The 11,444-nt window shown below is 33.7% G+C and overlaps 1 protein-coding gene across 6 annotated transcripts in view; it reads left to right on the top strand.

Moving 5' to 3' along the window:
- Window positions 1-11,444, top strand: part of TRPM3 (transient receptor potential cation channel subfamily M member 3) — a gene marked incomplete at its 5' end in the record, with an annotated part of 816,760 nt that overhangs the window by 132,694 nt on the left and 672,622 nt on the right. The gene's annotated exons all lie outside the window — the stretch shown is intronic.

Below are 11,444 nucleotides of genomic sequence, written 5' to 3'. Positions count from 1 at the left end.
CCAGAATTTACTCCTTGAATACTGAAGCCATATCTGAACTATTCTCTTTGTCTCCAGTCTTGGCATCTCCATCCTTTCTCCAGCCAGCTGCCAGGGTGATCTTTTTAGAGAGTACATCAGAATCATGTCATTCTCCTGCTTCACATCTTTCCATGGTTCCTCATTGACTATAGCTGTGGTTCCCAAACTGTGTGCTAGGGCACCCCAGGCATGGCAGTTAACTCACATGGGATATTTTAAATATTTGGGGGAAACAAAGCAATCTGTCCCTTAAACACCCTCTGTAATAGCTCGAGGTAGTTCAGTTTCAACATTAGATTGGCTCCATTCCTTTTGATGATGTCATATTTTACAAAGCTGAGTTTTCAGTGGTTGCTGTGATGAAAACAAGCATTGTGTTAAAAAACAATGTAAAACAAAAAAGATGGCAGTGTTCAATCTGATTCCAAAATCTGTGAAGATGTGCAGTGCCCAAGCAAGAATGTCCCATTGGTAAGTAATGTGGCTACTTAAGGATGAAATAAAAATGTTAATTTTCTTTTTAATTTATGTGTATTATGTTTTCAAATGGTTACTGAGTTTTAGGACATAAATATTGATTGCGCTTTTTTAGACATAACTACTTAAAGAGAACTGTTATTTATCTCTTTTGGCCTAGAGTCTCAATGAAAAAATGTACTGACACTAAGAGTGCTGCAGGGGCCTCCCTGGTGGCGCAGTGGTTGAGAGTCCGCCTGCCGATGCAGGGGATACGGGTTCGTGCCCCGGTCTGGGAGGATCCCATATGCCGCGGAGCGGCTGGGCCCGTGAGCCATGGCCGCTGGGCCTGCGCGTCCGGAGCCTGTGCTCCGCAACGGGGGAGGCCACAACAGTGAGAGGCCCGCATACCGCAAAAAAAAAAAAAAAAAAGAGTGCTGCAAACCAAAAAACTTTTCAAATGTCTGGTCAGAAATTAAAATTCAAACTCCATGGCAAGGTATGGCAGGCACAGTCCTTCAAAATCAGTTTTTTGACCTTAAAATGAAGAAGTAGTACCATTCATGCTTACATTTCTAGGTTTCAAATTCCTTATCTATAAGGTTGGGATAATATTAGTACCTAATATATGTTAAGAGAGTTGTTGAAATTAAATTAACATGTACTGGCACTTAGCACAGTGCCTGGCACATGGTAAGTATGCAGTGAGGTTTTGGTGATTAAATTAAGCACAATGATATTTGCTCTTAAAATTAACATCATCTCAGTCAAAACAGTTACAGACTTAGAATCTGAGAGCCCTAATAGTCTTAAGAGTCCTAGTGTTGGTTAACTTGCTTAAGGTAGTTCAGCTAGTTAGTGGCAATGTGAAAACTTGAAGTCAGATATTTTGGGTCTGTCTCATCAGCCTTTCCTCTACTCTGCAAGCAAAATCAGTGGTTTTCATCCTTCAGAAGGTGTGCATTACGAAGTACCAGTCATGAGTAGAAACAAGTTTTCTAAGTTCAAGGAGGACATTAAGAAATCAAATCCAATAGTGTCTTTTTATTTTTTACTTATCTTTGGACAAAGATTTATCTGGTATTACATTTGGGAAAATGGGAAGAATAAAATACTGAGTTGTTTGCCTTACCTAGAAAAGTAGGACAGTGTGGGCTATAATTTGAATTGGTTCTTATTCCCATATTGCTTTTTTGCTTCTGTGTCTTTTTTTCCTTAAAAGGGAGGGTTCCATAAAAATACTCATATTTATTCTGCAGGTGGAAACACCTTGCTTTAGTGACGCAAGTACCCTGAAGGAGGCCTGTTTTGAGCTAGAGGGAAGGGTAGAAAGATCGTAGAGGTGACATTAGAAGGTCTTTCCTGTGTTGCTACCTGCAGTTTGGTCTTGGGCCCTGGCCAAGCAGAGATAGGGCATCTGTTTAGGCTTTGAATTCCTAGTATTGAGAGAAACAAAACGAAAACAAAAAGGAGTAGATGATGGTGTCAGGATTAGTGAAGTACCATACTAAGCATTACTGCTGCTGAACAAACTTAAAACTGTGAACCCTGATTTCCTCATCTAAGTAAGAAAAAAATATTTCATCAGATTATTTCTAAAGTCCTTTCTTGTTCCATCATAATTTGGAGGATCAAATTTATTGTCCACAGGGCCATAAACTCATATTCTACCCCTGGGGCTTAGAAAGGTCACTTAGCTCAGCGCATGAGTTTCCTGATCTGTTGGATTGATCCAGCTGGGTCTACGGATTATATTTCCTGATATCATGCAAAACAAGCAACAAAACTAAACAAATCCTTATTCTAGATCAAATAAGTTCAGCATATAATACATCCTATATTCCTCTTAGAGATTCATAATACACATTTTTATATTAAAGACTCAAAGTATCCTTCAGTAAATATAGGTTTATTTGACTCACTGTCTTAAAAGAACTTTTTTGGTGACACAGTTCATTGACATACCATGGACTGACCACTCTGGACTAGAGTATTTCTAAATCCCAACTGTAAACATTTCAATGCTATGTTTCCAAAAAATAATTTGAGATCAGATGAGTTGGTAGCCAGCTCTCTAAGTCTGCTGAGCTATGCCTTTCACCTTTTATTATATATGAGGGTCAATTACATTCTGGGCATGCTAAGTAAACCATGAAATTGTTGCAGTCAAGTGGTCCAGAATAAAGATAATGGAACCAGACTGCTTGGATTCAAAATTCAAGCCTTGCCTCTGCCACTTCCTCACCTTGAGAACTGGGACAAGTTAAGAAGCTCAGTGCTTCATTTTCTATCATAAGTTAAATGGACATGATGATAGTACCTACATTGTAGGGCTCAGACCAGGAGCAGGGCCTGGTACATAATAAGTTTTCAACAAACGTTACTACTACTATGATGATAGTAATGATTGCTAAGGGAGCCTGCAGACTTCTCTCCTGGAGATATTGAGAAGGAATGGAAAGAGTCTCATCTCAGGTTCACGCATTGTTAAATTTTTATCTTCTTAAAATTTCTCCTCTCCATAGTGTTTGCCATCTCAGTAAATGGCATTAGCCTTCAGTCAGCAGTGCAGGCCCCAAACTTAGGAGGCCAATTAGTAAGTTCTTTGTCCTCTACCTTCAAAATATCCTTCAAATTATATCTTAAAACCTGTTCTTTTGAGATATTTATTAATATTATCACAGTGCAAACCACCACCATCTCTTCCCTGGAATCCTGCAATAACCATCTAATGATTTGCGGTCCCCCATAGTCCCTTTATCAGTAGCAACTAGAGTGCTTATTTAAAACTTACGTCAAATAATTTGCCTAGGGCCCCATTGCATTAGAATAAAATCCAGACATCTAACCATGATCTTCAAAGTCCCTAGCTGCCTCCATAATCTCATCCCCTTCATTCACAGTGCTTTGGACATCCTGGCGAAACACAGAAAGTTTGTTCTTACCTTGGTCTTTTGTATTTGATGTTCTTTTTGCCTACAGTATTAGTTCCACAGATTTTTATAAGCCTGGTTCCTTCTCTCTATTCTGGTCTGAGTCCAATGTTACCTTCTCAGAAAGACAATCTGCCATCACTGTAGTAGCCCCCAACACACTCTATCTGAATTTTTAAATTTGTTTATGTGTTTATTTTTCCATCCTTCAACCAGAAAGTAAAGCTGTACGGGAGTAGAGATCATGCAAGTCTTGTTCATGGGCATTTAGAATAAATTTTATTATTTCCATTTAAGTTATATATTTAATGACTGAATGAAGTTTTGCTTGAGGGTCTAATGGTACCCATCTCGCAAGCTTGTTTTGAAGGTTAAAAGAGAAACTACACATAAAGCAGCTGAATTCAGTACTTAGCAGATGGAAGCTGCTTAGTATCTGTCCTTAGTATTCCTTAGTATTTTTTTTATGCCACTTCCTCATTTTCCTGTTCTATCCCCTCAAAGGTACTGAGAAAGAGGCTCAAGAGACTCCCCTTCCCCCTAATATCTGGAGGGTGCAAAGAAGTAGAGTCAGGTCTGGAGCCTCCATCTTTGGGCCTTCCTTTGGTCCAGGATGTCTCTCACTATGTCACCCAACTTCTATGGTAAAATATATTTAGCATTTAAGTTTTAAGAGACATTATATATATTTTCATATTCCATACAAATAATTCTTTTTAAAGAGGAAGGAAACCACAAGAACAGATTTGAACCCATGATGGAATTAATTCATTATCCTGTAATCATTTAAAATGTTTAAGATATAGCTAATCATCTATATTTTTTCACCTCTTCTACGATCCAACATTTGGAATGAGTTCTCATTCTATAGTGTTATACTCAGTCTACTTTAAATCCTAATGTAATTAAAATTTTTTATTTCCAAGCTGAAAGTGCTGACCATAATTATTTATCATTTTCCATACCTAATCCGTATTCTGCCCTACTGAGCTTCATGTTATTTGCATACTGAACTAGCAAGATTCATATTCAGGTACCTATGTTACTGATCAAATTGTACACAATGAAAAGTATTGAGATACATCATATGTACAAACGTGTGTAACATGAGCATTTATATACATATATACACGTATATGTATATATATATGTGTGTGTGTGTATATATATATATATATATAGTTTAAACGATAACAAATAAGCATCTCTATTCACCATCCAAGTTATAAAAATAGAACATGATCAGTACCATTGACATTCCCTGTGTGCCTGCCTCTATTTACAGAATTCGGTAATAATCATTTCTTTGCTTTCCTTTATATCCCTAAACAATGTAAGTTTAGTTCTGCCTATTTTTGTTTACTTCATACAAATGGAATCATACTGTATATATTGTTTGGTGACTTGCTTTTTCACTTTATGTTATGTGTTTGAAATTCATCCATGTTGATGAATACAACTGTGATTCAGTCAGGCTCACTTTAGTACAGAATTCCATTGTGTGAATAAATCACAATTTATTTCTCCCCCATCTTGTTGATTTGAACTGTTTACAGTTATTTGCTATTATGAACAGTGTTGCTGTGGACAATTTCTTATGCTTGTTAGTACATGTGTGCAAGGGTTTTTCTAAGGTTTATACCTAGAATTGGATGACTCTGTCATAGGATATTCTCATATTCAGCTCTCCTGTGTAATACCAACTTGCTTTCCAAAGTGATTATATCAAGTTACATTTCCCTCCAGTGGTACACAAAAATTCACAGGACTTTCTATCTTCCTGGACATTGTCTGGAAGACTGTCAGGCTTTCAAGTTTTGCCCGTTTGGCTGGTGTGAAATGGTATCTCCTTGAGACTTTAATTTGCATTTCTTTGCTTACTAAAGACACTGAGCATCTTTATATATATTTATTTGGCATTCCCATTTTCTCTTCTAAGAAATGTTTATTTGTGGGGTTTTTTTTGTATTTATCTTATTGATTTATGAGTTCTTTTTACATATTCTAAGTACTATTTTGTTTGTCATATTTACAACAAACACATTTTCCCAATTATTTGGATTGTCATTTCATGATTCCTTTTGATAAACAGAAGTTTAAAATTTTAATATCGTTGAATTTACCAGTATTTTCCTTTTCTAAAAATTGGCACATAAAACATCTCCATATTGATTTAATATATTCTCCTACCTTTTTCAAAAAGCCTTAATGTTTAACTCTTCACATGAAAGTCCTTGAATAGATTTTTGTATGAATTCCAAGGAAGGAATCTTGTGTTTTCATGTGAATTTGTAATTATTCCAGAATAATTTATTGAATAATGTGTCCATTTCCCACAGATGTGCATTACCACCTCTATCATATATCAAGTCTCCAATTATGCATGAGTCTGTTTCTGAGCTCTCATTCTCATTTTGTTGGCCTATTTGTCTATCCCTGGGATAATGCCATAGTTTTAAAATTGCTCTAGCTTTATAGTAAGTCTTAATAACTGGTAGGGCTAACCTTTTTTATCATTTTCTTGACTCCTACATGAAGATATTTAGAATCATTCTGTCAAGTCCTATAAAACATCCCATTGGGATTTTTATTGAAATTGCATTGAAAGTGTAGATCAATTTGGGGAAGGGGTGTTGATACCTTTACAACATTGGGTATTTCTATCCATGAAAATAGCATCTCTCTCCATTTATTTAGCTCTCCTTTAGGGTTTTTCAATAAAGGTTTGTACTTTCTACATAAAGAATTTGCACATATTTATATTAAAATTATTTCTAGGTACCTCATCTTTTGGATTTGTAAGTGATGTGTTTTCAAATTGTATTTTCTAATTTGTTCTATTAAAAAGCAATGTACTTTTATTAATTTTGATAATTAGGAAATGCTTAAGTTTTCTATATATACAATGATGTTATCCTGAAATAATAGAAGTTTTATTTCTTCATTTACAAGCCATTTGTATGTTTTTTGTTTTTTGTTTTTTTTTTTTTACTTATTCCACTGATTCAAAAATCAAAGGTAATGTTGAATAGAAGTGATAGTGGGCATTTTTTAAATGTAAATTCAAAAGGAATGATTTTGATATTTCACCACTGAATAAAATGTTTGCTTGAATTTTTTTGTAGGTATACTTTTCAAGATAAAAAAGTTCTTTGATTTCTAGTTTTTAAACAATTTATTATGAAGGGATGCTGAAGTTTATAGAATGCTTTTACCAGTTAATCAAGATGAATATGTAGATTTTTTCACTTTGAACTGTTAATATGAAGTACGTTTCTGATTTCTAAAGTTCAACCAACTTTACATTCTTGAGAGAAACACAGTCTGATCATAAAAATTTAGGGCTTTTCTGTTCAATGCTGTGTTTGTCATACTATTTTAAATACTTTTATTATTTATTTATTTACTGAAGTATAGTTGATTTACAATGATTAAGGTTTACAACAAAGTGATTCAGTTTTATATATATATATGTTTGTGTGTATATATATGTGTGTATATATTCTTTTCCATTATAGGTTATTACAAGATATTGAATATGGTTCCCTGTGCTATACAGTAGGTCCTTGTTTTATCTATTTTACGTAGTAGTGTGTATCTGTTAATCTCAAATTCCCAGTTTATGCCTCTTCGCCCTTTCCCCTTTGGTAACCATGTTTTCTGTCTGTGAGTCTATTTTTGTCTTGTAAATAAGTTCATTTGTATCAACTTTTTTTAGACTCCACATATAAGTGATATCATATGATATTTATCTTTTTCTGTCTAACTTCACTTAGTATGATAATCTCTAGAATACTTTTATTTCTACAATTAGCATTGGCCTGGTATTTTGCTTTCCTATTTGCTTGTCTGGTTTTAGTGTCAAAAGTTACTCATAAAATTATTTGGAGATTGTTTCTTTGCTTTCTATTACCTAAGATTAATAAACATGAGATTATCGGTTCCTTGAGGATTTGTAGAACTTGCTTTTAAAATGCTCTGGGTATAATGTTTTCTTGAAAAGAAGATTTTTTTTATAGCTGTCTTTTTTTTTTTTAAGTGTTATTAGCATTCAAATTTTCGCTCTTCTTGACCAGGACTAATAATTTGTACATTTCTAAGACTTTGTCCTTTCTACTTTGTTTTCATATTTAATTGTATTTTGTTGTTTATAATGTCCTCTTATCTTTTAAATTGTTTCTATTAGTCCTAAAATTGTTTTTTTTTAAATCTTTTTCTGGAGATTACTCAGTTTTTTTAGCCTTTAAAAACTAAAAAATTTGACTTCTCTAATCCTTTCTACTATATCTTTTTTTTCTATTTTCCATTCTTTATTTTCTATTTCTGCTTTTAATTATGTTGTTTTTTTTACTGCCAGCTTTAAAAAAATGACTTCCCTTTTTTACACCTTCTTAAATTCCTTAGCCTATTTAAACATGTATATGTGTACGTATATGCATTTTATACTTTTCCTTCTAAGTGTACTTTATAAGTTTTGATACATTGTATTTTTCTCATCTTTGAGTTTTAAGCATTTCTTTATTTTCATTATGCTTTATTTTATACATGTGCTATTTAGAAGTGTGTTTCTTTAATTTCTATTTTTCTTTCTTCTCCTTATTCTATTTGCTCTTTTTGTCTTCCACCTCTTTTTATCCCTTCTATTATTTGTTTCTACCTTGTTTATAGTAAGAGAACATGATCTATATGACATTGATCCTCTGAAATATGGTGATATTTGCTTTGTCCTACATTGTGATCAGTTTTCCTTAAATGCCCCATGTGAACTCGAGAATATATACTCTTCAATTAATGATTGTCCATCAGATCAAGGTTCTAATTATGTTATTCAAGTCTTTACTGTTTTTACCAATTTTGTTAATATTCCTTTATAGTATCAGTTATAAAGTAAAGTATATCAGAACTTCCCACTGTCATGGCAGACTTGTCATTTTCTTGTTTTTATATTTTTCCTTTTGTGTTTTTGAGGTTCATAGAAATTTGGAATTGTTATATATTCTTGGTAAGTTAAACAACTTATCAATAGATAGTGACAAACTTTTACCTCTGCTAAGATTTTACCTTAGTCTATTATGATTAGTAATCTAATAAGTTACATTAGCTTGGTTCAAGTAGTATTTTACTAATATAACTTTTGTTGCCTTTTTTCTTTTAACTTTTTATGTCTTTGTAAACACATATGTAAATTTTATCTTTTTTGAATCATCTGATATTTTTATTAATTGGAGATTTAGTTCATTTATGTTGAATATTTCAGGTGTATTTGTCTTCGTTTCTCACATATTATTTGTGTTTGTATATATTTTTTCACTTGTCTTTTTTTTTCCAGAATTATTTTCTCATTCCATTATTCTCTTCCTTGAGTTTAGAATTTATGTATGCTTTGTCTGTTCTTTTAGGTCAGTACACTTTAATGCATATTTAACTTATCAGTGTAATGTTAATCCATATTTTATTATCCACCCAAATATTTTAGAATGATTTAGTTAGTATTTTCTTTCTGACTTGTATAATTGTCCTAGCTTTTATCTATATCTTGATTCTTTTAACACCAGAAATAAGACATGTATTTTTTTTCACTAGCTTAATTAATTTATTTTTTAAAGGGATCAGTATTTTGATTCTTCCTTTTTTTTAAGGTGTGTATTATTATTATATACAGTGTCACACATATGTTTGCAAATATCCTTTCTTCATCATTTCTTGAATCTTATATATTCCTTTTGAGATCATTTTTTTTTTTTCTAACATATAAGCTTTAGAAGGGCCTATAGAGAGAGTCTCTTGATTCTAAACACTGTTTCTATTGATTGGTCTGTAAATCTTTATTCCACCCTCATCACCCTGGACATTCTTGGTTGACTTTTTCTCTCTCAGTATTTTGAAAGTATTATTCCAACTACTGGTTTCCACTATTGCATGTAAAAATCATCATTCAATGTAGATTTTTATTTTAAATCTATTTTCTTTGTTTATGGTATTCTGAAATTTCACTATGACATATTTAAGTATGTATCTCTTGTTATTTATTCATGGGATATCTTGAACTTCTTAAATATATAAATCACTATCTTAGAAATACTAAGTTATTATCTCTTCAAATATTGCCTCTGTCCCATTTCGTCTTTCTTCTTTTTTGTGAACTTTGAATAGATCTGTGTTGCTGTTTTTCATTCTATTCTCTAGCCTTTTAGCCTCTTTTATATTTTGCCCCTCAGTGCTACATTAGAGTAATTTCTTTAGATTTATCTTTTAGTTTCACAAATTATTTGTCAGCTTTGCTCAACCTTCTGTTAAACTCATTTATTAAGGTTTTGATGTCTATTATAGGTTTTTATCTCTAGAAGTTTTATTGCTTTCTTTTGTACAACTCTGTGGTTAATTGTTTTTTTAAAAAATAATTAATTAATTAGTTAATTTATTTATTTGGTTGTGTTGGGTCTTTGTTGCTGTGCGTGGGCTTTCTCTAGTTGCGGCGAGTGGGGGCTATTCTTCATTGTGGTGCACGGGCTTCTCATTGTGGTGGCTTCTCTTGTTGTGGAGCATGGGCTCTAGGCGTGTGGGCTTCAGTAGTTATGGCACATGGGCTCTAGAATGCAGACTCAGTAGTTGTGGCACACAGGCTTAGTTGCTCCACGGCATGTGGGATCTTCCCTGACCAGGGCTTGAACCTGTGTCCCTTGCATTGGCAGGCAGATTCTTAACCACTGCGCCACAAGGCAAGCCCTCTGTGGTTAATTTTTGAAGGTCTCTTTTTCCTTTGAGATACTCTCAGTGTCATCTTCTATTTGTTGCACTGAAAGCATTTATAGATGCTAAATATTTCTGGGTTTTACAGGACTGCCCCTGCAGTTTGTGTTTTCTGCTGACTATTTGAGTCAACTGCTGCCTTACATGTTTTGTTAACTTTTTTCTTATGAGCTTCCTGTTCCTTGGAACTTCACCTGTGGAAATTCTCTCAGGCCTGGTTTTACAGTGCGTTCCTCTAGAGGGGATTTGAGTTTGCTTTGTGTGTGGTGTTAGAGACACTACTCATCCGTCCCTCTTTAAAGTAAATGTGTACATTAGGGATTCTTGAGCGAATCAGGTTGTACAATAGGATGTGGGATTAGAAAGTCTCAAGCAAAAGTTTTTCTCTCATTCCCACCTATAGTTAAGAGCATGAAGGGATGATACCCACTGTTGCCCTCTGCAGGAGGTTTTATTTTTCTCTCAAACACTTAAGAGATTCCAGCTATGTGTACACTGGTCTTCTGTCTGACCTCCCATCTACTTGGGCCTTAAGCTTTTCCCCCCTATTTTCTGGTCATGCAATCTTCAAAAAACCAGGCTCTGGGGAACTATGGTTTGGCTGATACTCTCAGAGTAAACACTGGCTTCAGTGCTATTTTAGCTCTCTGAATTCATCCTTTCTTGTCATTTCTCTCCTCCAACGAATTCTCAGCATTTCTCCATCGACTCAGCCCTGCATTGAAATTAATTTTTAAAAATTTATCATTTTTAGTTCTGTATTATAAAGATGTCTCTGTGTATGTTTAAAACTAGCCTGCCATACTACTGGAAGGTAAATGTGCATAGTTTTCACTAGAGAACTTTTTATATTCAGATGAACTTTATTTTTATTGTCTGTGTGTTTGTGTCTTTCTGCATATACACGTGTTTAACATATACAAATATATGTTAAACAATTTAAAGCTATGGATAAATAGCATCATAAATTTTTATTGTGCTAATAATCAAACAATTTTAGCTCTACATACAGAAAATAACATATACTATGGATGGCATTGTAGATTTAGAAGTTGTTCCTGTGCTAACATGTCTTCTCCTGTCCCCAAGGTATCTCTTTTTTTGATGTCATAATTTAGATAAAATTTCAGGCATTTAGAATGAGGAATGATGGGGGGAAAAACCCTTCACTTTCAGGAAATAGCAAATCTTATAAAGTTTCCATCCAGCCAACAAAGGATAAGCCAATTTAACAAATACTTAGGATTGGACTTGGTCACAGAAAACAGACAGTTAACATAGGCC

This window comes from Mesoplodon mirus (assembly GCF_964341445.2).
Source record: "Mesoplodon mirus genome assembly, chromosome: 1".
Classification (NCBI taxonomy): domain Eukaryota; kingdom Metazoa; phylum Chordata; class Mammalia; order Artiodactyla; family Ziphiidae; genus Mesoplodon; species Mesoplodon mirus.
This window is presented reverse-complemented; position numbering and strand designations above follow the sequence as displayed.